Source organism: Lissotriton vulgaris, chromosome 5, assembly GCF_964263255.1.
Source record: "Lissotriton vulgaris chromosome 5, aLisVul1.2, whole genome shotgun sequence".
In the NCBI taxonomy this organism is placed as follows: domain Eukaryota; kingdom Metazoa; phylum Chordata; class Amphibia; order Caudata; family Salamandridae; genus Lissotriton; species Lissotriton vulgaris.
The window spans coordinates 300,957,662-300,981,888 of record NC_141693.1 but is presented as its reverse complement, the minus strand read 5'-3'; positions in this window follow the sequence as shown (position 1 = coordinate 300,981,888).

The window sequence follows — 24,227 nt, the reverse complement described above, 5'->3', positions numbered from 1 at the left end:
TGGGTTGCAGCGGGGTTTGGACCCAGCCCACGCGGCCCCGCTGTCAGTGAGGGGCGCCTCAACCAAAGGCAGCAACAAACGCGCAGAGAGAGGGGGGAATGCATCACCCGCGAGAGCTGTCACAAGTCTGGAAGATGTTACAGCAGATACGTGGCCGGCGAAATGTTTTCCCTGCACGACCTCTATGCAGGCTCAGCGTGGCTTAGCTGGCCCCATAGAGGTCTAGATGTCAGGTGTGTGTAGGTGACCCAGTGAGGCGTCACTTTGCATTTTGGTACTTGAAGTTCCCATTATAAATCGAGGTTCTGTAGTAGATAAACATACAATCCCTCCCTTCGTTTGAAGCCTGCTCTGCACCGTCTGATTATTCAGTGAAGCGTTATGACCAAGTACTCACGCCTGCATCACCCCCAGTGTATTGTTTACCGACCCATTCACAGTCCTCACGCGCATATATATATTCCAAGTATTCTCCAGAGAAGAGGTGGCACTCGATGTAAGGCCCCGTTTTCCCAAGAGTCGGGCAGCACAGATATGCGTCACAATCTGCAGCGCTGTGTAGCATAAATGTGACACCCCATATTTACAAAGACTGGAGAGCCAATGATGTCATCGGCCACGCTTGCCTGTTGTAGCATGATGCTATACCTTGCTAGTGTAGCGAAGGTGGTGAACCAGTGGGGTCTTGCATGATATACTTGTTTGGCCCTCAATCCATGAGCAATATTCCACTTACCATAGAGTGTCATGACTTCATTTAGCACTAGGAGGATCTGACGAAAAGCCAAGTCGTGTCACTTTAGTGCATGCGGATTTGCATGAACTGCTAGAGGTGTATATGTCCTTTAAGCTACCTTTGCCTGCTTTAGCCTGGGTTTGGTGTTATGTGACGTAAAAGAAAACCACGTGGTGTTGAGCTCGCATCAACTTCTCCTTCCAGAACATATTTTGCTGGTGACAGTTGATTGACACTGCCACGTGCACCCATCTGCGCCACATCACGCCCCTTCAACTGTGCAAGAGCCCATGTCTATGGATAGGACTTTTCCTGTAAGGTAGACATTGGGACTTCTGCTCTTTTTTAGGTCTCGTAGCGAAAACACAGCGCGTAAGCGCTGTGTCTCGCCAGAGATCTTTTGTTGCTGACTCTGCTTCCCAGGAGACAGTGCCGGCCGCGCGCATCTCGCAAAAGGCGATCGGCGCAGGCCACGCGCGCGCGAACGCGCTCGCTGTGTCTGTCTCCTGGAAAGCTCCAGCGCATGCGCATACACAGCGACCCAGTCCCCACTGTCTGCTCTGCCCTGTCGCACAGATCGCTCTTCAATCATAAATCAGTGCTCCCCCGAGCCACACGCTTCCCCGGGCACATCAGACTTGCGCTTCCCCGGGCACATCAGACTTGCGCTACTGCTTCTTACCTTCTCGTGAGAGGCTGACCTCCGGCGCAGTCCTCGGTGTCGAGTTCCTGAGCTCGCCGTCCGTCTTGCGGGATCACGGGCTGAAATACTCCTCCACCTAACAAAAAAAAACAGCGTGGCATCTGTAGGGTCCCCGCCAGACGCTTGCAACCCACAGGGCGCACTCCTGGCCGCGGCCGGCATGTTTTCGGCCAAGGTTTACGTGCACTCTACTCTACTCCGTCACGGAGCCGCGGGAGAGGGGGTGGTGCGTTGCGTGCGTGAGCTTCTACCGAGACAGCTCACGTCGCGCGCCTCTTAGGTTTCGGTTTCGTTGATCTCTTTCCGTGTGATTCATCATCTTGAAAGCGCTCTGAGCCGTCTTCAAGAGTGAGTAACCCAGTGTTTGAACTTACAAAGCCACTTTTAAATTATTGAATTACTGTAGAGTTATGAAGCAGTCGGAGACTTTTTATTCGCAAATATTAACTCAAATCACACTGTCATTTTATTTTCCTCTGTACTTCATCACGGCTGCTAGTGGGAGGGGCCGAGGAATCTGAGCCCCCGAGATACAAGATGGCAGTGCTTTTCTGCTAGGGTTAACCAGCGGCAGAGACCTCCTCAATTGGTGATTTCACCTCGGTGTAGCATCTGTTCCAAGTCTCAGCCCATTGATTTCTGAGGCTCGCAGTGTGCTCTTGAGCAACGTGGTACCTCATAAATAATGAGCGTTTTGTATGAAAGGTGAGGGGGGGCATCTAGGGCCAACAGCGTTGTTATTTCTGGTTTTAGATGCTCTGACTCTCGATCAGAAAGAAACCAAAGCGCGCTGGATCGGGTGTCACACGGGGATGGACGGAGAAACTGACAAATGTTATCGCATCCAAGCAGAAGTGAAAATAGTGACTGTTGAATGTTAAACTCATTCTATCCGCAGTTGTTAATTTATCACTTTAATGAGCGCGGCGCCCACTAGGGACACCCCGCTCACTTTACGTTTCGCGCATGGTGGATCATCATCCGGCCGCGATCACTCAGAGGCGCTCACAGACTTCTCCCTGGTCCGCGGAACAAACTGAATCACTGTGTGCAGCCGGTGCCGAGCGGGCTCTGTGTGCTTGTTTATTTACGTGCGTGGTTGGTTGGTCTCCGGCCCCATGAATCAAGGAGTTTACAGACCTCTCCCTGGTCCGTGGGTCAGACTCGATGCCCTCACGGGTGCTGGGTCCGCGCGTTTGCCGAGCTCCTCCCGGTTCCACGGAACTCGCCGTGTGCATCAGGTGCTGAGCTGTTTGTTGACTCGCGGGGGGTTGATCACCGGCCCCATCACCCCGGTCCTAGTGAACAGATTGACTCGCACATAAGATGAACCGCTATATGCAGCCGAGACCCCGGAAAGAGAGGCAGAGAAAAAAAATTAGCAACACAAAGTGTCCACCCTTGTTTGGCCGCCTCCATTGTCCCCAGCCCGTCCCGCAGACGTAGACAGCAGCCACCAGCTCCGCGAAGAAAGGCCGGCCCTGCATCTGCTCCGGGCACCCACTGTGTTTGGCAGAGTCCAAACAAAAAGAGCCATTTGCTGGGTATTATGCGCCAGCACCGTCTCCCAGATCCCTTTTTGTGTGCCCTGATATGTGTGCTAAATGAAGTCTTAATTGCATCACTTTTGAATGATAAAACAATGTTAATCAGGCAGAAGAAGTAAATATCAGTTTCCGCCGCGCCTTTTCTCTTAGCTTCGCTACTTGTTTTGCAAAGAAATTACATAAAAGCCGGCATAAGGATCACGATCCCCAAAGGAAAAAAAACAGGGAGGGTACATGGGTTGGCACACGCTACCTACACCAAGGGGCAAAATGTACGGAAGCAAAGGGCCGAAAGCCAAAGCCCCCCTGGTAGTGGCAAACTCACCCTCTTCCTACTCCACAGCATAAGATACCCACCCCAGCATGCTCATATCTCACTCAGAGGAGCCCCTCACTCGAAGCATAAAAGCACCAGCGAGGCTGTGGACTTTGAGGTGGTGTCAGCACAGCAGCATGTTGCAGGCAGACCTCGCAAACACTCGCATGCAGGCCGTCGAGTGCAGGACAGACTGCAGAGATATATCCCCCACCCAGAAACTCAGGCCAGCTGGAGACACACACAAAGACTCGGGTCCTCACCCAGTCACAGCATAGGGCTGCTGCTACACAAACAGACTGAGGTACACCTACATTCCAGCTACACTTACAGCACAGCCAGTGGTGCAGACATAGGCATTCTAACATTCACATGCACTCGCACACATAAACACACGCTCACCCGCAAGCATGCATACAAAATACATTTAACAGTAATCTTTTTACTTACCTTAGCTTCCAGATAGGGTCATATTCTAGCTAATATACTCCATTTTATATAACACTAACAGTAACGAATATTATTCACTATTTGCAAAATTAAACAAGCATTTTCAATGCAATAGGTCTCCTATTTGCAATAGTTTAAGCTATTGGCATTGTAAATGACAATGTCTTTGATTTATGTTTTGAAAAACAATACATAAATAACAATAGCTCAAACTTGCGTAAATACGAGACCTATTGCATTGCAAATGCTTGTCTTTATAGGTAGGTTTGTGCTCAATAAATGCCCTATGTGCGGTGGGCACTGGGTACTTGAAATGGTTCTGAGAACACTGGGGCCTGAAGCCCCCCCATTGTAGTGTCAGCTGTTCACCCTGCCCACCAGAGAACAGCAACTCTGCTCTCTCAAGGACAGGTTCTTCAATCTCCTTGCTCTGTTGAGACCGCCAGCTGGGATGTGAAGTATATGCTGAACCTGAAAAAGGCCTAACAATATCGCTAAAAGACAGCACTTCCTGTTGGCCTCTTACATCATTTTCCGTCTTGTGATTGTGTGTATTTAAAGGCGTAATCCAGGTAAAGAGCTCACAGCAAACCTCAAATCCCAAAGGGGCAACATAGAACAAGGGGACATTCTGGAAGAGCCACAGTATATGATTTGCTGATGATATTTTATTATATTTCTTATATAGCACCAGAATCGACCCCCGAAGGGGTATCTCCGCGCTTGCCTTGGGAACCCGTCCTGGTTTTTCCCTGTGAGATAGCCCCTACAGGGCATCCCCAAGGTGAAAGCCAGGCATCCCGCCGCGGGTGGCCGTAGTGGAGATTAAGCAAGCTTAATGCCCAGAGTTGCAGAGTGTGAACCCATGATTAGGTCAGGCAAAGAAAGCGAGAATTATCGAGTCCGTGGACATTTGAGCTCAACACCCTGCCGCGTCGGGAATCGAACCCTGGTCCCGGGTCTGACCTCTGCTTCAGGGTCTGCCTGCTCTAACCAGTGAGCCACACTTCTGGGTATAGAGAGCCAGAGCTGCTGCTTTTAGTTTTCTTGGCACTAGACAGGATCAACAACCAGAAGGGCAGATGTAACTGGCCAAAAACCGAGTTTGCCTGTTTGAACTGCCATGTCTTTAATGTTTTCCATAAGTGGCACAAATTATCATCCAGACAAATGTTCACTGGCAGCAAATTCCACAGCATTGGGGTGCAAAAGGCCAGCCACCAGATTTGGTCTTTGGAGCAGCCAGGAGGCTGAATGAGAAGGTCTTCAATTTCGCCTAGGAATGTACTTCACTTTTTTGGCAAAAACGTGGGAACAAGACCCCTAAAAACTTTAAAAGTAAGACAGCACCTTTTAAATTGGATCAGCTAATTAATAGAAAACCAGTGAAGTTCCTTCAATGGTGAGGTGATAAGGGCACATCTGGGAAGATGGTAAACGAGAGGAGTGGCTTCACCTTGTATGACCTGCAGTCTGAGCATGTTCTTGTGGAACCCTAAATACAAAGGTGGCGTAGTCCGGCTTAGATATGACTAATATCATCAGAATATTTTCCTAGCTTCAAAAGGAAGGATTGGGGTGATTTTCCTCGGTAGTTTCATCAACAAAAATGCATTTTGAGTCCACTGTACTCGCATGCTGGTGCAGTGTGAGATTCCTATTGAGAATCACGCCTAGGTTTTTAGCCGTCAATTTTAGGTCTTGTGAAGGGTCCTGTGTCAGGAGGCCAGTAATCCTTATTCCATACATTGATCATATTCTTGTGGTCCACTATCTCTGTTTTTTCAGAGTTAAGTTCTAATTGACGTGCTCTCATTCAGTCTGATATGAACGGCATTATGTTTTGCTTTATATTTCTTTAATAGCTGTACCCGGCCACCCGTTGCTGTGGCTCGGTCTGGTTAAATGGAAGAGAAAGAAAAGAGTAAGCGCACGTTTCTAATATGTTTAATTTCACAATGCTTGTGGGTATACAATATGTTTTTGTGACTATTGTCTGTATGCGTCCCTTGTAGTTGTTGCGCTGCAAGCAAATCGATAGGGTCTGTTCGATTAAAAACACGTGCCTATTGGACACGCGCGTATTAGAATCCAACGTTGTTTATATATAAACACGCAATAATGTTGCAAAGTGAACCAACTCCTCCCCCCTCCACCCACTTCCTGGTCTGCCATCCTGACACCAACTGTCCATCCTAATATATGTAGATTGTCTCTATACGTCCTTTGTATTTCTTGCGCAGCAACCAAATTGATAGGGTCTGTTCGGCCTTTCGATTAAAAACACGTGCGTGTTGGACACGCGCATATTCAAATCCAATGTTGTGTATATATAAACACGTGCTAATGTTGCAAAGTGAACCCACTCCTCCCCCCTCCCTCCACCCACTTCCCGGTCTGGCATCCTGAGACACCAACTGTCCATCCTAATATATGTAGACTATTGTCTCTATGCGTCCCCTGTATTTGTTGCGCAGCAACCAAATCGATAGGGTCTGTTCGGCCTTTTGATTAAAAACACGCGCGTATTGGACACGCACCTATTCAAATCCAACGTTGTGTATATATAAACACGCGCTTAATCGGATCCAACGTTGTGTTTAAAACTCACAAAGCAACCGGTGAAGAGCTTTCGGAGATTTAAGATTTTGAACAAACGAACATTGCCATTTTTATGTGTCTGTTCGGGCTTTCGATTAAAAACATGCACGTATTAGAATCCAACGTTGTGTATATAAAAACACATGCGTATTTGAATCCAACGTTGTGTCAAAATTTCAAAGCAATCAGTGAAGAACTTTCGGAGATTTACGATTTTGAACAAACGAACATTTACATTTTTATTTATATAGCAGAAGAAGAAGATTAGTTTCAAGATAAACATACAACGTACATAATTAAAATACATACTATAATCCTTGATGTGTGTACAGCCAGGCGGCAAGCAAAGATAAAAACCACATACCAAAATAATCCAATACACAATAAACAACAAACTCTCCCCCCCCTCCCTTTTAAGGCTTGAGGCATAAGTAATTGGTATTTCCAAGCTCACACCCCGGTCCGGGTTGTCTATCCCTGTATGTCCTGAGTGGACCCGTCATCCAGAGGTACACTCTGCGGTGGGTCTGCTAAAACGCAGCAGTCTCAAATATTTAGGAAAAGTGAGTTCCTCGAATTCCGAAGTTAATAGAGATAGAAAGGGCTTCCACAGGTCTTGGAAAGAAGCCCCTGAGTTAGCAAACGAAAGATTTTTTTCATCCCAAGAATACCCAGAGTCTGTGCAGCCATCCAACCTAAGTAGGTGTTGTAGTCTTCCCTCAATGAGATAGTATATTTTGTAAGGCCGCCCCTAAAGCTAATGCCATGTGCTTTCCCCTCTTTCATCTAAGTGGAAAGGTAATAGGATTGGGCAGTCCTAAGAAAGTGTAGATCGGGAAGCGAGGTATTTGGGTATTGAAATGGGTATCAATATCGTCCAGTACCTGTTGCCAATAATTTGATAATGGGGTACTGCCATAGTAGGTGGGTCAGAGTACCTAGTGATCCGCAGGGGCTATGTGTAGGATTGCCTCTATGAAGTCGTTGAGGAGACCAGTACCAATATGTTACTATTTTCATCACCGTTTCCATATTAGCAACACTACGCGCAGAATGGCGGGCCCTGTAGTACATATCCAGCCATTCCTTCTGTGATAACGTCCTGCCCAGCTTCCCCTCCCATCTCCGCTGCCCGGGTGTTTCTCGGTACCGGGACTACGCCAGATCAGTTTATATAGTTCTGTTGCCAATCGTGCATCTGTATGTCTTGTAAGTAACCATTTTTCAAAAGGCGTAAGCTGCCTCTCTGCACTCCCACAAATTTCTGCTGTAGTACCCAATGCCTAATCTGTTGATAGCGGTAGCGCTTTTTTTCTGGAAGTTTATGCTGTGCGCATAAGTCATGGAAAGGCAAAGGCCCTTCCGTGTCAAAGAAGTGTCCTACTAAATGCATCCTTCCTTCGACCACTGTGCAATGGTGGTTGCCTCAAGTCCTGGAGAAAAATCTGGGTTATTGACTATAGGCGTGATTGGTGACGGGAATGCTGTGAATCCACATGAGACGGCAACCCTGTCCCAGGCCGATATGTGGAATGTGTTACCTTTGATAGATACAAGTTACGCTGTCTGGCCGATTTAGTGAGAAAGGGGACCCCCACAGTAGTTGCACGGCTAGTGCCCTGTCCATGAACAGCCAGTGCTTCTCGGATTCCGGCTGAGACCATTCGACCAGAGCTCTCAGCTGCACTGCCCAGTAATACTCCCACTCAGTTGGGGTTCTGTAACCCAATTCTTTATGCATCCTAGGTCGCTGATGCCGCCAGATGAAACACTCTAAATCTTTCTGCAATTAATGCAGCACTCCTGAAGGAGGTATCACAGGGAGGGCCTGAAATAGATAGAAGGTTTTAGGTAGTAATTTTTATTGCTGCTAAATGGCCCAGCCCAGGAGAGTGTGTATGGTCTCCATCTACGGAGGCAGTCGTGGATCTGCCGCAGCAACGCTGTGTAGTTTAGGGAGGCAGTGCTCTGTATGCTGGCTGTAAGGTATAGACCTAGGGAGGGAATAGAGTCCTGTGCCCATTGAAGGTGGTGTGCCCGTTTAAGTGATTCTGACGTAGCTGGGGTGACAGTCAGGCCCTGGGCCTGGGACTTATCAACATTAACTTGAATCCCAACGCATGTTCAAAGTGATCCGGCTAAACCAACAAGGCGGGAAGCGACCGCTTGGGTGCTCCAGGGTGGCCACCACATCGTCGGCATACAACCTGATTTTGTGGTCATCTCCCACAAATCTTACCCCGGATATTAAGGGATCATCATGCACTCTTGATCCATGGGCTCCATGTATAGAGCAAATAAGAGTGGTGAGAGAGGGCACCCCTGTCTTGACCCTTGTTGGATTGGGAAGGTGGCTGAGATCCCTCCATTAACTAAAATGACAGGGTTGGTGTAACTACTGAAAACCCAATTTATATAAATTGATCCAGTAAGTCAAGGTAATGTAGGGTTGCTTTGAGATAGGGCTGATATACCCTATCAATCGCCTTCTCTGCGTCCACCGAAAGTACCATGCGCTCGACTTGAAAGCGTTCTGATTCATCTATTATATGTAGCAGGCGTTTGGTATTGTCGGAGCACCGGCGACCCGATACAAAACCCGACTGGGGTCAATTAGCCCTGGGAGGCAGGGGAGAGTCTCTGCGCCAGAATCCCTGTGACTATTTTATGGTCTACATTGAGGAGGGAAATAGGACGGTATGATGCACAGTTCCGCTTGTCCTTCACCGGTTTAGGTATAACTGTAACTAGTGCTTCCAGCATCGTGGGTGGAATGGGAGAGGACGAACCGATCGAGTTAAATACCCTCACTAGCAGTTGCGCCAAAGTAGTCCAGAAGGCTTTATAAAAATTTGAGGAGAATCTGTCTGGAGCAAACACAAGGAAATGATGGACGGAGAGCTGAACCTTTTCAGACACTCACCCCTAGTCACAGATCTGGGTTGAATCCATCATCATTCTTTAGCTCACTTCGCCACCTCCGTTCAGACCCAGCTATATGCAAATCACTCTTGACCCTGTACCTCATGGGAACAGTCCAGCCCGAACTGCCAAGCCAGGTCTTTCCTGAACTGGAAACAAGCATTCTGGGATCAGTTTCTGGGTAACACCCTTCATCAGCCAGGCTAGCTTGAATCCAGTGGCAAAGTGAGCAAGGAACCCACGTCCGGGCATACCCTGCCAAATTAGGGCGAACAAAGCAAACACAAGGAGATGATGGACGGAGCGCTGAAACTTTTCACACACTCACCCCCAGTCACAGATCTGGGTTGAATCCATCATCATTCTTTAGCTCACTTCACCACGTTAGTTCAGACGCAGAATCCATCTGGGCCCGGGGATTTAAGTGGTTTTAACCTTGATATAGCAGATATAACTTCCTCCAGTTTAATTGGAGATTCGAGGTCCTCCAACTTGGTAGGAACTAGCCTGGTAGTCTTCATTACTTGTAGATATTGAGTCGGAGTCTCATTGGGGAGTCCCTACGCTTCGTATAAGGATGCATAATATTGTCGAAAGCAGTCTGCAATGCCCTGATCAGTGGCTTGCTCCTGTCCAGAGTGGTCTATAACCTTTGAGATATTGGGCAGTTGTCTGTGAACCCGCAATTTGTTGGCTAAGAGTCTCCCACATTTGTCACCTTTGGATTAGAATGCATGTCAGAACCGTAATGCAGCATGCTCTGCTCTACCAATATCTAGGCCTGCCAGCTGAGCTCTTGCTGCACTGGGAGCATCAGTTCTTTGGTGTATTCGCTCTAGTTCTGCCACCTCATCGGAGAGCTGCTCCCTCTTTTCTCTCCGGGTTTTATTATCATGCGTGAATATAGCTAAGCACTCTCCTCTGAGTGGGGATATCCGGTGTATCATTGATGGCAAGGTAATCTACTATAGACTTTGTGATATGCTGAACAACAGTGGGACGTTGCAGCATTGTCTCCAGCATTGTCTCATTGTCTCCCTTAGCCTCCACAGCCGACGAGTTGGGCGTAGACAAGAGAGAGCTAGAGATATATGCACTGCCTAGTGGTCCGACAGAGAGCAAGGACGTATCTCGACCTGCTGAGTTTGCTGGAACATCATGTCAGTAGTCAATATATAGTCACTTTTGGCATATGTCTTGTGGGGGTGGGAGTAAAACGTGTATTCTCTGGATGCCGGTGATGGGACTCCATATATCCGTCAGTCCAGTCTCTGTTAGAAACTGTCTCCCTCCTTTTAGTAAGGGCGCCGGTCTGTCCAATCCGTCTAAATCATTAGCAAGGACACTGATGCATTATGTTTTGAAACTGCAGATGTGAAGCAGATGTTCCATCCAAATGAATTAGCAATTGAGCCATCAACATAGTTTGGAAGCCTACAACTTCTCAGTGCCAATTTGTCTATCTGGGGCATGATGTAGAGGTTAAAGAGATGCTGGCATAACCCCACAGTCCGGTGGGACTGCCTTTGCGGTGAACACAGATAGTTGTGAGGCCTGAGGAACAATTTTAACCATATAATCAAGTACATAATACTAGGACATAAACAATGGTTACACGTGTTCAATTACACACACGTGTACAAACCTTTGGAAAATCTCATCACTAGGTGTAATAGTGTGACCATAAATGCAGCACAATGGCTACTGTAGTAATAATTTCCATCGGTATTCTTCAGGACATCATAGGACTGTATGTAAACACATTCCAGTGCAAACAGCGGAGTGTGAAGAAAGTGCTCCATGTGTGAATTTGTAATACATATATACATGACCAAGACTGTAATCAGGGTGTCACAGAGATATCTGTAGTGCTAGTGTAATACATAGTTTTTGAGTCGGAGTATGACCAAAAGTTCATATTTAACACCCCTGAGATTTCGTTGACATTTCGATCCAATGGAATACAGTCCCAAAAAAGTCAAATTGAGCTGCTGTATTAAAGCGCTTGGAAAAAACACATGAATATTGTCTTGATATAGGATCGGACCTCCAATGATCTATTAGACCATGTTCAAGCTTAATGCAAGAAATCAATTTGGCAATTCTAGGCTTTAATTGTTGATCATCTCGCCAAGATGAATCTAAGGCAATGGTTTCAAGAAACTTAAAGTTGCCTCATATTATAAACTTGTCTCCAATATAGGAGGACTATGAAAACACCAAATACACATTTGAACAATTGTACTAGTTCTCTCATGTTACTAGATATAATATTAATGATGGCAAATGAGAAGTTACTCTAATACACGCTTCCAGTAATGAGCTCCCTCTTAACCTATGGCCCAATTATGATAAGCCTCATCCATTTATATATCTCCTGGTAGGTGCCGCCTCCCAGTATAAGGATTTCTATGAGTTAAACTATACAAAAATATTAAACAAAATAACAACTATGAGAAATGACAACATCTTCCATTAGCAATTAATGATTGCTTTGCTCTGATTAAGATGGAAATTCTATCATTAATATTATTCTGATTTTCCGACATAACTTGTAAACTTCGCAATATAATCTTCGATCAACGTGACAGATTTATTATCCAATTTATACAGAAAGGACATGGCCTCGTATAAAGCTGTCCATAATCCAATATGACTGTAAAGAAAGAGGCTTGCCCTTCCCACTTTCAGGTTATAATATTCAGCTTTTTTAAAATTCTTACCATGTCTAAATTTCCAAACTATCCATACTAAATTATATGATCAATATGACACTGAAAGGATTACCTATGGATCCATCTTTATTTATTTAAACTCCTAATTATTCAACAAATAATCAATACAAGATTTTACAGATGATCAGGTTATGTAAAAATATTTCTGATCTCTGTATAATGTATCGCATCAAAATACAAAGTGATGGATGGAATGCTTTCTGTGCACTTTGTGAAGTGTCCGATCCTGATGGCCCGCTGTCATGATTCGAGTCCGATCCTTTCACTTCTGTGAGTTCTACACCCTGCAACATCTCCGCTACTGCTTTCAGTGCATTTGACCTCTCCTCTGTAGTCCTAGACAGACTCTGCTTCTTTGTGGCCCTCCTTCGCTGCCGTCTACGAGGTCGCTTCTCAGAGTTCTCCATTCCCGTCTCCGGCCGTTTAGGTCGTGACGTAGCTTGGCCCTCCGTCTTATAGGTTTCAATCCACTCCCAGGCGGATTTTGGATCATCACAAAAGTGAGTTGTACCGTCCAATAAAATTCGCAGTCTGGCCGGTAACATCAATAATTATAGTATTCCTTCTTCACATAATGCTCGCTTGACCTCTAGGAAGGACGCACTACGTCGTTGGACTTCCAATGTGTAGTCTGGGAACAGAGAAACTTTGCAATTGTCCACCATGTAAGGGCTATCTGAGCGTGCTTTCCGGAGCAGCAAGTCTCTCACGATAGTGAAGCAACCGGGCCTGAAGGATGGAATGCTTTAACACCTTGGATGCTTGAGATATCCTTCTGCTGTGCTGGGCCATAATGTTAATGGGTGTGGTCATGATGAGCTCAGCTCGTCATGAGCACCCTAGAGGTATGCCTCATGACGAGCTGAGCTCGCCATGAGCATCGAAGGGGTTAATAAGTCTCAGCCACTGGTGATCACTCTGGTCCGCTCCCAATCAATCATTTGTTATCCACCATACCACCTCAGTTAAGGCCCAGCCATATGCAAATCAGCCTCAACCCTGTTCCAGTGGGAACAGCCAGGTCCTCCCTGAACTGGAACAGAAGCAACCTAAGGCCAAGTTTGCCTTTATTATGGACTCCTCAGCCAGGTATAGCTGGATTTTGGTGGCACAGTGAGCACGAGGTCCACATCCTGAGACTGTAATCTCTTTCAAACCTTTTTTTTCGGATAAGATAGAGGATTTGATGACAGAAATTAGTCTTTCCTCCACCCTCCTCTGCTCTGTTGAGCCTCCACCCATTTTACCTAGGCCACTTACGAATTTCCTGACTAGTGTGCCCCTCCTTACGAAGGACTCCCTGGTCTCCCTGGTGGGCCGGGTGAAATCTGGCTCCCCAGCGGACCCCTGCCCGCCATGAATTTTCAAGCTGGGATGGTTGGGTATGGAGGATAAAGTGCTTGCCCTTTTGAACCAGTCCTTGGAGACGGGATGTGTCCCCTCCAACTTCAAGTAAGCACGGGTGGTTCCGCTTCTAAAGAAACCAGGTGCGGACCCGAAAAATGTAAAGAACTTTAGGCCAATCTCCCAGCTGCCTTTCTTGGCAAAAGTTTTAGAACAGCATGTTTTACATTCTCTCACCGACTATTTGGGAGGCAACAATTCTCTTGAGCCTAATCAGGCTAGGTTTAGAGCCCATCACAGCACGGAATTGGTCATGCTTTCCGTGCTGGATGACTTGCGACTCAGGGCTGATAAGAAAACGCTGTGTGCTTTGGTCCTATTGGACTTATCCGCGACGTTTGATACCGTCAATCATGGCCGCCACTCTCGCGGATCAAGGAGCAAGGGATCCAGAGCACAATTTTGGCTTGGTTGACTTCCTTTCTTAAGGACCAATCTCAGCGAGTCAAACTAGTTGATCTTGTGTCCAATCCAGCCAAGCTGACGTGTGGAGTGCCCCAGGGTTCAGCCATATCACCCCTGCTTTTTAACATCTATTTGCAGCCCCTGATAGCAACACTTAACTGGATGGACTGCAGGGTTTATAATTATGCCGACGATACTCAAATCTTGATCCAGATCGACCATTCACCTATGGCTTACCTGAGAATGCAAGACATTCTCAAATTTACCATCAACTGGATGTCGGATAATTCATTAAAAATAAACCCTGATAAAACCGAAGTCCTAGCGGTCACCACGGCTTCTAATCGGTGGTGTGAGTCGTTTTGGCCAGCGGAAGTGGGGCCTTTTCCAGTAGCTGTGGGGGCTGTAAAAAGCCTGGGCATCAAAATTGATGCCCGGTTATCCATGACACAGCAGGTATCGGCGGTGGTGGGTACTTGCGTTAACCTGTTGCGCCAACTTCGGAAACTATCTTCATTTTTGTCCTCCACTCTAAGATTAGCGGTTTCTGCCCTGATTCTGGCATGCCTCGACTATGGCAATTCTTTATACTATTATACTATGGCCTACCTAAAAACCTGCTGGCCAGGCTACAAGTTGTGTTGAACGATACTGCCAGACTGATTTTAAAAAAACATTGGCGAACCCGGGCCACACCTCTACTTCAGGACTTACATTGGCTTCCAATTGCCCAGAGAACTAAATTTAAAAGCATATGTATTACACACAAGGCCATTTACGGCTCGGCCCCTAGCTATATTAAGGACTGACTTAATCAGTTACACGCCGAGCAGGGTCCTCCGGTCAACTGATGCTTGTAATCTGGTTTGTCCCCGGTTCAACCTTGTGTCCATGGGCGGTAGAGCGTTCTCCAGTACCATTCCTCAGGCTTGGAACCGCCTTCCAGTGAAACTTCGGAAGGAAACCAATCTACTCCTGTTTAGGAAAAATTTGAAGACTGTGCTTTTCCTGGAAGGCTGGGGGCCCCTTTGATTTGATGGCTTTGCATTCTTTTGGGTTGTGTGTGTCCGCTGATAGCGCTTAGATACCTCGGGGTGATAATGCGCTATATAAGTGTATAATAACATAACATAACACATCTGGGCATACCAGTCACACTTAGCACATCAAAAAACATAGTGATGGATGAAATACTTGAATTAATCTCAGCCACTGGCTATCACTGTGGGCCGCATACAAATTCATTGTTATTCGCCTACCAAGCCACCTCAGTTTGTACCCAGCCATATACAATTCAGTCTTGACCCTGCCCCAATAGGAACAGTTCAGCCTGAACTGCCAGACTATGTCCTCCCTGAACCGGAACACAAGCAACCCAAAACCAGTTTTGCCCTCATTATGGGCTCATCAGACAGGTATAGCTTGTTTCTAGTGGCACATTGAGCCAAAAACGATGGGACTGGGATGCGGCTCTAAGTAGTTGCCAGTAGCTGAGATTAATTCAAGCATTCCATCCAGCACCTTGTTGTTTTTTATATGTCATTTAGCAGCTGTAAAATAATTTACTACTGTTAGTGTACAACCATGGCCAAAATATGGACTTAAAGATTGAAATTGGGGTGCTTAATAAGTGTGAAGAAGCCAGCTTTTAATGGATCATAGATTTTATTTAAATACTTGGATACTTAAATCTTCGGAGGTAATTTGGAACTCATTCCACAAGGACTGCTTATTGTTGTTAATTACCTTCTAACAGATAAGAAGCTTCTTAAAGCCACATCTGAGTAAAATTAGGCTATACTCCTATGAATTAGTCAAGGATATTTTTGATAATCTCATTTTTGGCATTGCCAAATGGCATTGTATTCTCATACAATCTAATCAGAAAGATGTCATTTTTGAACTTGGTACTTAGAGGAATAAAGAATTTAGGATCAAAATAACTGAGAGAATATGAAAGGAAATATACATATTTAATAAACATTTTGTGGGCCAACTTTGGTCACATTCACTTTTACATAAGATAGGAACTTTATTATACTCATAAGTTGTTAAAACAAGCTCTATCCTAACTTTGATTTCTTGTTTTCGTTGTTACAATGATTCTGTCTGCGATTGGTAGCACATGATTGGAAGTTGTCCCAAATTACAATCTGTTTTGGTTCCAGGTTTTATATGATATTAGCAAGAGATTAGACAACAGAATTAGATATGACCCTACATAATTTCATTGGATACCTGTCTCCACTTACAAGGTCTTCCGACCTTTCGAAGGAGGTTTATTTTTATAGAAATTTTGCAAAGATGGAAGTCTTCATCTGTGCCATAATTTTTTGACTGGGAGGAAAAATGTATTGTGTAAGGTTACATGAATCATTTTATGCACTGAGACTTAATTCCGTTCAATCCCGTTCAAAAATTCAAACAAGTTTGGCAATATTTATTTTTGTTTTCTTTCTATGAGATGCCAGATTTTATTGAGTAAAAGTGGCTGCATTTTCTTTCCCGACTCATTTCAGCTTTAAGGATTCAACCTTGTTCATAGGTGAGCCGGGCGCACACTCACCAAGTTTGCTGATATTTCTAAGTTTCCAATAAGTTTATTCTTGATCTTTTTCCTGCTACTAATATATGTTCTGTATGCATAATTGAATGTGTATATATAAATTATTTTTATTAATCTTCTCAATTATAAACAAAAGTAATTTTTTTTCTACCCAAATTAAACAAAAAAGTCAAAATACGCCAATGATGCACTACTATAGTTGAAAGTCTCCTCTGCTCCAGACATCCAACGCCTCCACACTACTTGCATCTCATCCAGACCTGGGTGTCCAGCAGTTGCCTGAAAATTAACCTCATCAAAACAGAATTCTTCCTACTCACCAAGAGCACCTAGCGACAAGACCAAACCTGTCACAATGACTTGAACCTGGAGCGATTAAAACTCCAACTTTTACAAAGTGCCAAGTCACTCAGATTCACCCTGCACAACAATATCACTATGAAAGAACACATCTGCAGGAAAACCAAGAAGGCCTGGTAACAGCTGCTCTGCTGAAGAAAAAGAGGAACTATTCATACCAGACTTCGGAAATGGCCAGACTTCATATTGGTCCTCTATAAGGGCTTCCTCCATGCTTCCAGCACACCTCATCAAGGGCTGGAACAAATATAACCACACCACCCCACCATGATGGCACACTACTGTCTCCAACTGCCAGCCCACATCATCTTCAAACGCAACTGCATCATCTACAAAGCCATCACGACTAGCACCCCATGCTGTCAAGCTCACTAAACCATTACAATTAGCACCCCATGCTGTAAAGCTCACTATTTGCTTTGCCTCTTGGCACAAAAATAGCCAGGAAATGAAGTAGATGAAGTGAAAAAAAAGGGAAAGACTGTAACAGTTCTTCTACATCTCTGTACCTACGATCATGAAACTGCATCCCTCTATCCATCCATGTTTCTTGCTCCAATTTAGGAAGAGCTAAAGACACAACGCTTTTTAGAGAACACTACATCATGAAGTCCACCTCTGCCTTTAAAAATCAGCTACCACCCATTCATACACTGCTTTTGTCTTTTCCATTGACCCTGTACAGCGCACTGTTGACTTTTGCTAGGTTCATGCTATATAAATATCATACAAATACAAATATACATACATTCGCCATAATTAGTGGCACAAACTATTGTATGATGCCCACCCATGCATAAGCATGCATGAACGTATATCCTGATATAGTTTCATGAAGCATTACAAAAAATCCAGTACAGCCAGCTGCTCCAGTATTAGCAGCAGGTGGAGTGCTGTGGGACATCATGAGGCCATTGGGAGAGCGTGCCAAGTTAAATAAACAGAGCTCCGGCACGGAAAAGGGGGGAGCGGGAGGGAAAGGAGAGAAAGAGAGAAATCGCCTTTTTTAATGCAAGGTCCTTACTTCAGCAATGCAAGGATACAACTCATCCAATGGAAATTCAGTGATACTGAAATCTCATTTTGACAGGGCCAAAGCCATCGAAATGGGGGCACAGAACTGAAATACGCAAGACCACTATCAAATCATGAGCAAGTGGCAGGCCTAAAGCTCACTCTACGTGTATAGCTCATAGTAGGTCTGTTGCCAACATACAGCATGACCTAAGAAACAGCAGACTAATCTCTAACGGTCCTAATATGCTGTATGTCCCTTTTGGAGCACTGTATGGCAGTGCTTCTGACTTACCCCCAGGCCAGCTCTGGAGGTAGTTACTTTTGAGCCACCATGCAAGACTATTGCTAAAAATACACATTTCAGAAATTGACTATTCACTGCTTCTACATCAATGTCGTGAAATAGCAAACTGCAGGGTTACAAAAGAAACCCGAACCAGCCAGGCTCTCTTCTCTGAAATCAAAACATAACCGTTTCTAAAACAAAAGACCCCAACTTCTTAATGACAACGCATCTTTTGCACATAACAGTCCTTGTTTCCTAAAGTACAGCACACTGTGATGAGAAATCTAAAACCAATGTAGAGGGTGAAACGCAGGCCCCTGCGGAGCAAAGGTGGTTGGGGGCAGCACTTCAAGCGGTCCCTAGCCCTTCAGGGGCCCCCCTTCGCCCCAAGGCCAATGAATATCTAAGAAATATGAAGTGACGGCTGGTGACATTTTAAAGTGGTGGGGCGTACATGTCTGTCTTGAATGCAATGTGATGAGTGTGCCCAATTCTTACAATTCTGGAGACCAAACAATAATCCTTGCAGCAGGAACTGTAACCTATGGAACTACCTTAACAAAAACAATGAGGTCCCAATCCAAACATTTCTTAATGTATCAAGCTGCAAGGATTTGTACCTGGCTGACGAAAAACAAATGAGAAGACTTGCTGTCATCCATCAACTAATAAGAGTGGTGAGCAGCGCAAAAAACGATTACAACTTTAAAAAGTCCGAATATACCTGTTTTTCTTTTAACTCTAACACAATAAAGAAACTCAGATACCAACCTTGCATCAAAATTCCAGACATCTGAAAGAGAGCAGAATGTCATTGAGCAACACTAGCTCTCAGCGAGAGACCTCTCGGAAAAGGGTGGGAACCTTCACTTTTAAATTGTTTAAAGAGTTTAATGAAGTTATTAGGGAAATAAAAAATACCTCAAAATGTGTGCAGCGTGTTTTTTCGTTTATTATTATTTATAAATTTATAGAGCGCCTGGTGACCCGTAGGCATCCCCGCGCTATAGAGTTGTAAGAACCAGGAGGAGGAAGGGCCGAAGGCCTATTTGGGGAATAAAAAGGTTTTTAGTTTTTTCCGGAATAGGGCGTAACAGGGTTCCAGACGCAGATTGCGGGGGAGTGCGTTCCAACCTGCAGAGGCTTTGACCGAGAAGCGACGTCCACCGGTCCGAGCCTTCTTAAATTTTGGGACGATGGCCAGATGTTCATCGTCAGAGCGAAGTGTTCTTGGGGCTTTGTAGGGGGCAACCAGGTCTTTCAGGGCGGCTGGACCGGCACCATTGATGAGTTTATGGCTGGTGCACATGGCTTTAAACTCTACTCGCTGGCGAACAGGAAGCCAGTGCAGAGCCTTGAGGGCCGGTTTGGCAGAGGCTCTGGGAGGGAGGTTCATAATGAGCCTTGCCGCGGCATTTTGTGCACGTTGGAGTTTGGCCAAGGTGAATTCCGGTGCGCCTAGGTAGATGGCGTTGCTGTAGTCAAGCCGGGCTAAGATGAGCCCTTGGACCAGGAGTTTCCTGGAAAGGGGGGGGAGGAGAGGGAGAATTTTGCGGATTGACCGCAGGAGGCCAAAACATGTTCCAGCGGTCTTGGTTGCCTGGGTCTTCATGGTGAGGGTTGGTTCCAACCAGACGCCTAGCGTTTTGATTTCTGTCTTTGGTGTAGGTATCTCACCAAAGGCGTCCGGCCAAACCGAGGGAGGGATGGAGGACCATTTGTTGCCCAGAAGCATGATTTCGGTTTTTGCACCGTTCAGCTTCAGGGAGGATTCGCACATCCAGGTGTAAATGTCCTGGAGACAGTTCAGCAGGTTGTCTGGGTGTTTATCCAGCTGGGAGAGAGAGACGACAAGTTGGGTGTCGTCAGCGTAGTTTACTATTTTTATCCCGTAGGGGGTCACGACATCTTCCAGGGGGGCCATGTAGACATTAAACAGGGTGGGACTAAGCGAGGACCCCTGGGGAACTCAACAGGAAAGTGGTAGGGGGTCTGAGCGAGAGTTGCCGTCCCACACCTGAAATGAACGGCCAGATAGAAACGAGTCAATCCAAGCATGAGCTGTTCCCACAATTCCTGCCCTGGCCAGGCGATGTAAAAGGACACGGTGATCCACCGTATCAAAGGCGGCACTGAGGTCCAGGAGGATCACTGCCACTGATCCTCCTGAATCCAGAATGCACCTTGACTCCTCGATGACGGAGAGGAGGGCTGTGTCCGTGCCCTGGCCGGGCCGAAAGCCTGTTTGAGATGGGCGCAGGATTTTGTTGGTCTCAAGGAATTGGGAGAGTTGCGAATTAACTAGTTTCTCAGCCATCTTGCTGATACAGGGAAGGAGTGATATAGGTCTGTAGTTGGTCATGTCGCCCGGGTTCAAGTGGGGCTTTTTAAGCAGGGCCTTGACGACCGCGTTTTTCCAGTTGGGAGGCACTGTGCCTTGGAGGAGGGAGATGTTAATGAGATCCCTGATGGTAGGGGATATGCTGGGGGACACAGATTTTAAGAGTCTGGTCGGGGCCGGATCAAGGGGTGAGCCGCTTTTCATTTTGGCTAACGTGGAGGTAACCTCACTGAGGGAGACTGCTCTGAAGGAGGACAGCCGCGGGCTGTTAGTGCAGACCTCTGTATCAGCGTAGTTATGAGAGGTGATAGTAGGGAGAGAGTCCAGTATCCGCGAAATTTTTGAGTCGAAGAAGGAGGCAAGGTCGTTACTTCTGTCCGGAGGGGCGTGGGAATCAGCGGGTGCCGAGGGAATGTTGAGGAGTTCCTTGACAATCAAGTAGGATTCTTTCGCAGAATTGGTGGCATTTTGTATTCTATTGTCATAGAATCCTGCCTTGGCTAGTTTGAGAGCCGATTTGTAGCGTCTTACCGTGCTGTTGTAAATGTCTTTGTTACTGTGGAGCCAGTCCTTTCTCCACTGTCTCTCAGCCTTTTTGCATTCTTTACGGAGGTCACATAGGTCAGGGGTGTACCAGGGGGCCTGGCCCTTTATCCTGTTTTTGATCTCCCGATTTTTTTTGGGGATGATGCTGTCGAGGGAGGAGGATATCCAATCACTAACTTGGGAGTCGGCGGTGGAGGAGTCCTCCGTGAGAATAGGGGTCGAAGCGTCCAGGGCTATGGACCAGTCCTCCACCGAGAGTCTGGCCCACGCTCGGTCTCTGGTGAAGGTAGGGGGTTTTTGAGGCTTCTTGAATGCTCCAGGGAGGTGGGTCGTGACCAGAAAATGGTCCGTCCACGGGAGAGGTTGAGAATTAATGAAAAGGAGGGAGGGAATGTTGGAAAACACCGGGTCGAGAAGGTGCCCTTTCGTATGTGTTGGACCAAAGTTGGCAAGAAGCAGACCAAGGGCCGCTAGTTCGCCAATTAGGTCGACTGCTCCTGCGTCAAGAGGATCCTCGAAGTGGATGTTTAGGTCGCCTGTTATAAGGAAGTTGGGTGTCAGGTGTGCCGAGGAGGAAACAGTTTCCAAAAGGGCGGCCGTGAAGGGGCCAGAGTGGCCGGGCGGCCGATACACCAGGAGGCCTGACAGGGAGCTGGTCGAGGAAAGCTGAATCGTGAAGAGACAGCTCTCTGAATCATGAATCGCGCAGTCTTTGGTTCGACAGGTGAAGTGGTCCCTGTGGATTATAGCTAATCCACCTCCTCTACCTAGGGGGCGTGGTTGCGACATGATAAGGAAGCCCGGGGGTAGGGCCAGAACTATATCTGCGTTGGAATGCTCCGTAATCCACGTTTCTGTGAGGAGAAGTATGTCCAGATTGAGGTCGACAATGAGATGGTTAATGAGCAGGGCATGTTTAGGAAGCGATCTGCAGTTGAGAGTCGAAATTTTAAGTACTGGGGGTGGGGCCGGGGGTTTCGGTAGTAATAGATTTCCTGGTTTGCATTTGTTACAGCTGGAAAAAGGGACAGTAGGGTCATGTAGAGCAAGACAGGTACTGTTTTTGGTGGGTCTGAGGCTGAGTAGCTCTCTACGCGAATAGCTTACCTTTGTGGCGGCGGGGACAGGCATAGCATCTGGCCCTAGGCCCGGTCGTGCGCGGACGGGCGCAGACGGGCTTGCCTTAGGCGCGCCTTCGGCGCGCAAACGGCGCTCCCGCTGCGCTCGTCCGCTGCGCTTGTGTGGCCGACACATTTATGGCAGTGTTGGGGGCGTGGCCTCGCAGGGGGCGTGGCTCGCCTTCGAACCGCGATGGCGGTGTGTTTGTTGATCCTGTTTCAGCGCTGGTTGCCCCTGTCTCAGGGGTGCCTCAGAGGGTCTGCTTAGCGCGTGAGGGAAGCGCTTTTCAGTGCAGGTGAGGTTAAAATAAGTGGGAAGAACACAAGAATACAAATATTTTAAAAAGTGAACGAGAGTGCCGTCCTCCGGCTTTCCGCCTCAGAGGAATTACAATGCAATGCTTGGTGCGCTGCGATCAGCGTTTATATAGGATTCCTAGGTGGGCGTGGCCTCGCAGGGGGCGTGGCTCGCCTTCGAACCGCGATGGCGGTGTGTTTGTTGATCCTGTTTCAGCGCTGGTTGCCGCTGTCTCAGGGGTGCCTCAGAGGGTCTGCTTAGCGCGTGAGGGAAGCGCTTTTCAGTGCAGGTGAGGTTAAAATAAGTGGCAAGAACACAAGAATACAAATATTTTTAAAAAATGAACGAGAGTGCCGTCCTCCGGCTTTCCGCCTCAGAGGAATTACAATGCAATGCTTGGTGCGCTGCGATCAGCGTTTATATAGGATTCCTAGGTGGGCGTGGCCTCGCAGGGGGCGTGGCTCGCCTTCGAACCGCGATGGCGGTGTGTTTGTTGGTCCTGTTTCAGCGCTGGTTGCCGCTGTCTCAGGGGTGCCTCAGAGGGTCTGCTTAGCGCGTGAGGGAAGCGCTTTTCAGTGCAGGTGAGGTTAAAATAAGTGGCAAGAACACAAGAATACAAATATTTTAAAAAGTGAACGAGAGTGCCGTCCTCCGGCTTTCCGCCTCAGAGGAATTACAATGCAATGCTTGGTGCGCTGCGATCAGCGTTTATATAGGATTCCTAGGTGGACGTGGCCTCGCAGGGGGCGTGGCTCGCCTTCGAACCGCGATGGCGGTGTGTTTGTTGATCCTGTTTCAGTGCTGGTTGCCGCTGTCTCAGGGGTGCCTCAGAGGGTCTGCTTAGCGCGTGAGGGAAGCGCTTTTCAGTGCAGGTGAGGTTAAAATAAGTGGCAAGAACACAAGAATACAAATATTTTAAAAAGTGAACGAGAGTGCCGTCCTCCGGCTTTCCGCCTCAGAGGAATTACAATGCAATGCTTGGTGCGCTGCGATCAGCGTTTATATAGGATTCCTAGGTGGGCGTGGCCTCGCAGGGGGCGTGGCTCGCCTTCGAACCGCGATGGCGGTGTGTTTGTTGATCCTGTTTCAGCGCTGGTTGCCTCTGTCTCAGGGGTGCCTCAGAGGGTCTGCTTAGCGCGTGAGGGAAGCGCTTTTCAGTGCAGGTGAGGTTAAAATAAGTGGCAAGAACACAAGAATACAAATATTTTTAAAAAATGAACGAGAGTGCCGTCCTCCGGCTTTCCGCCTCAGAGGAATTACAATGCAATGCTTGGTGCGCTGCGATCAGCGTTTATATAGGATTCCTAGGTGGGCGTGGCCTCGCAGGGGGCGTGGCTCACCTTCGAACCGCGATGGCGGTGTGTTTGTTGATCCTGTTTCAGCGCTGGTTGCCGCTGTCTCAGGGGTGCCTCAGAGGGTCTGCTTAGCGCGTGAGGGAAGCGCTTTTCAGTGCAGGTGAGGTTAAAATAAGTGGCAAGAACACAAGAATACAAATATTTTAAAAAGTGAACGAGAGTGCCGTCCTCCGGCTTTCCGCCTCAGAGGAATTACAATGCAGGTAGAGATGCACAAACCTGATTGGTTTCAATATTAAACAAGGCCTCCTGGCAACAGACATGCATGCAGAAGTATAGATATGCACGTCAAAACAAACAGAAGCACAGTACAATATTTCAAAGTAAACACCATTTTTGTTTCTAGCAGAGCGGCTCCGCAGCGCAGCCTGTTCCTCACTGTCACCGTTCATCTAATTCAGAATCGTAACTTGCTCTATGCATTTCAACCATCCTTTGCTCTGCTACTCACCCAGGTCCTCCTGCGTTGCCCACTCAGAGCCAGTGGCATAACACATGTTGAGGGGGCCCCCTGAAAGGCA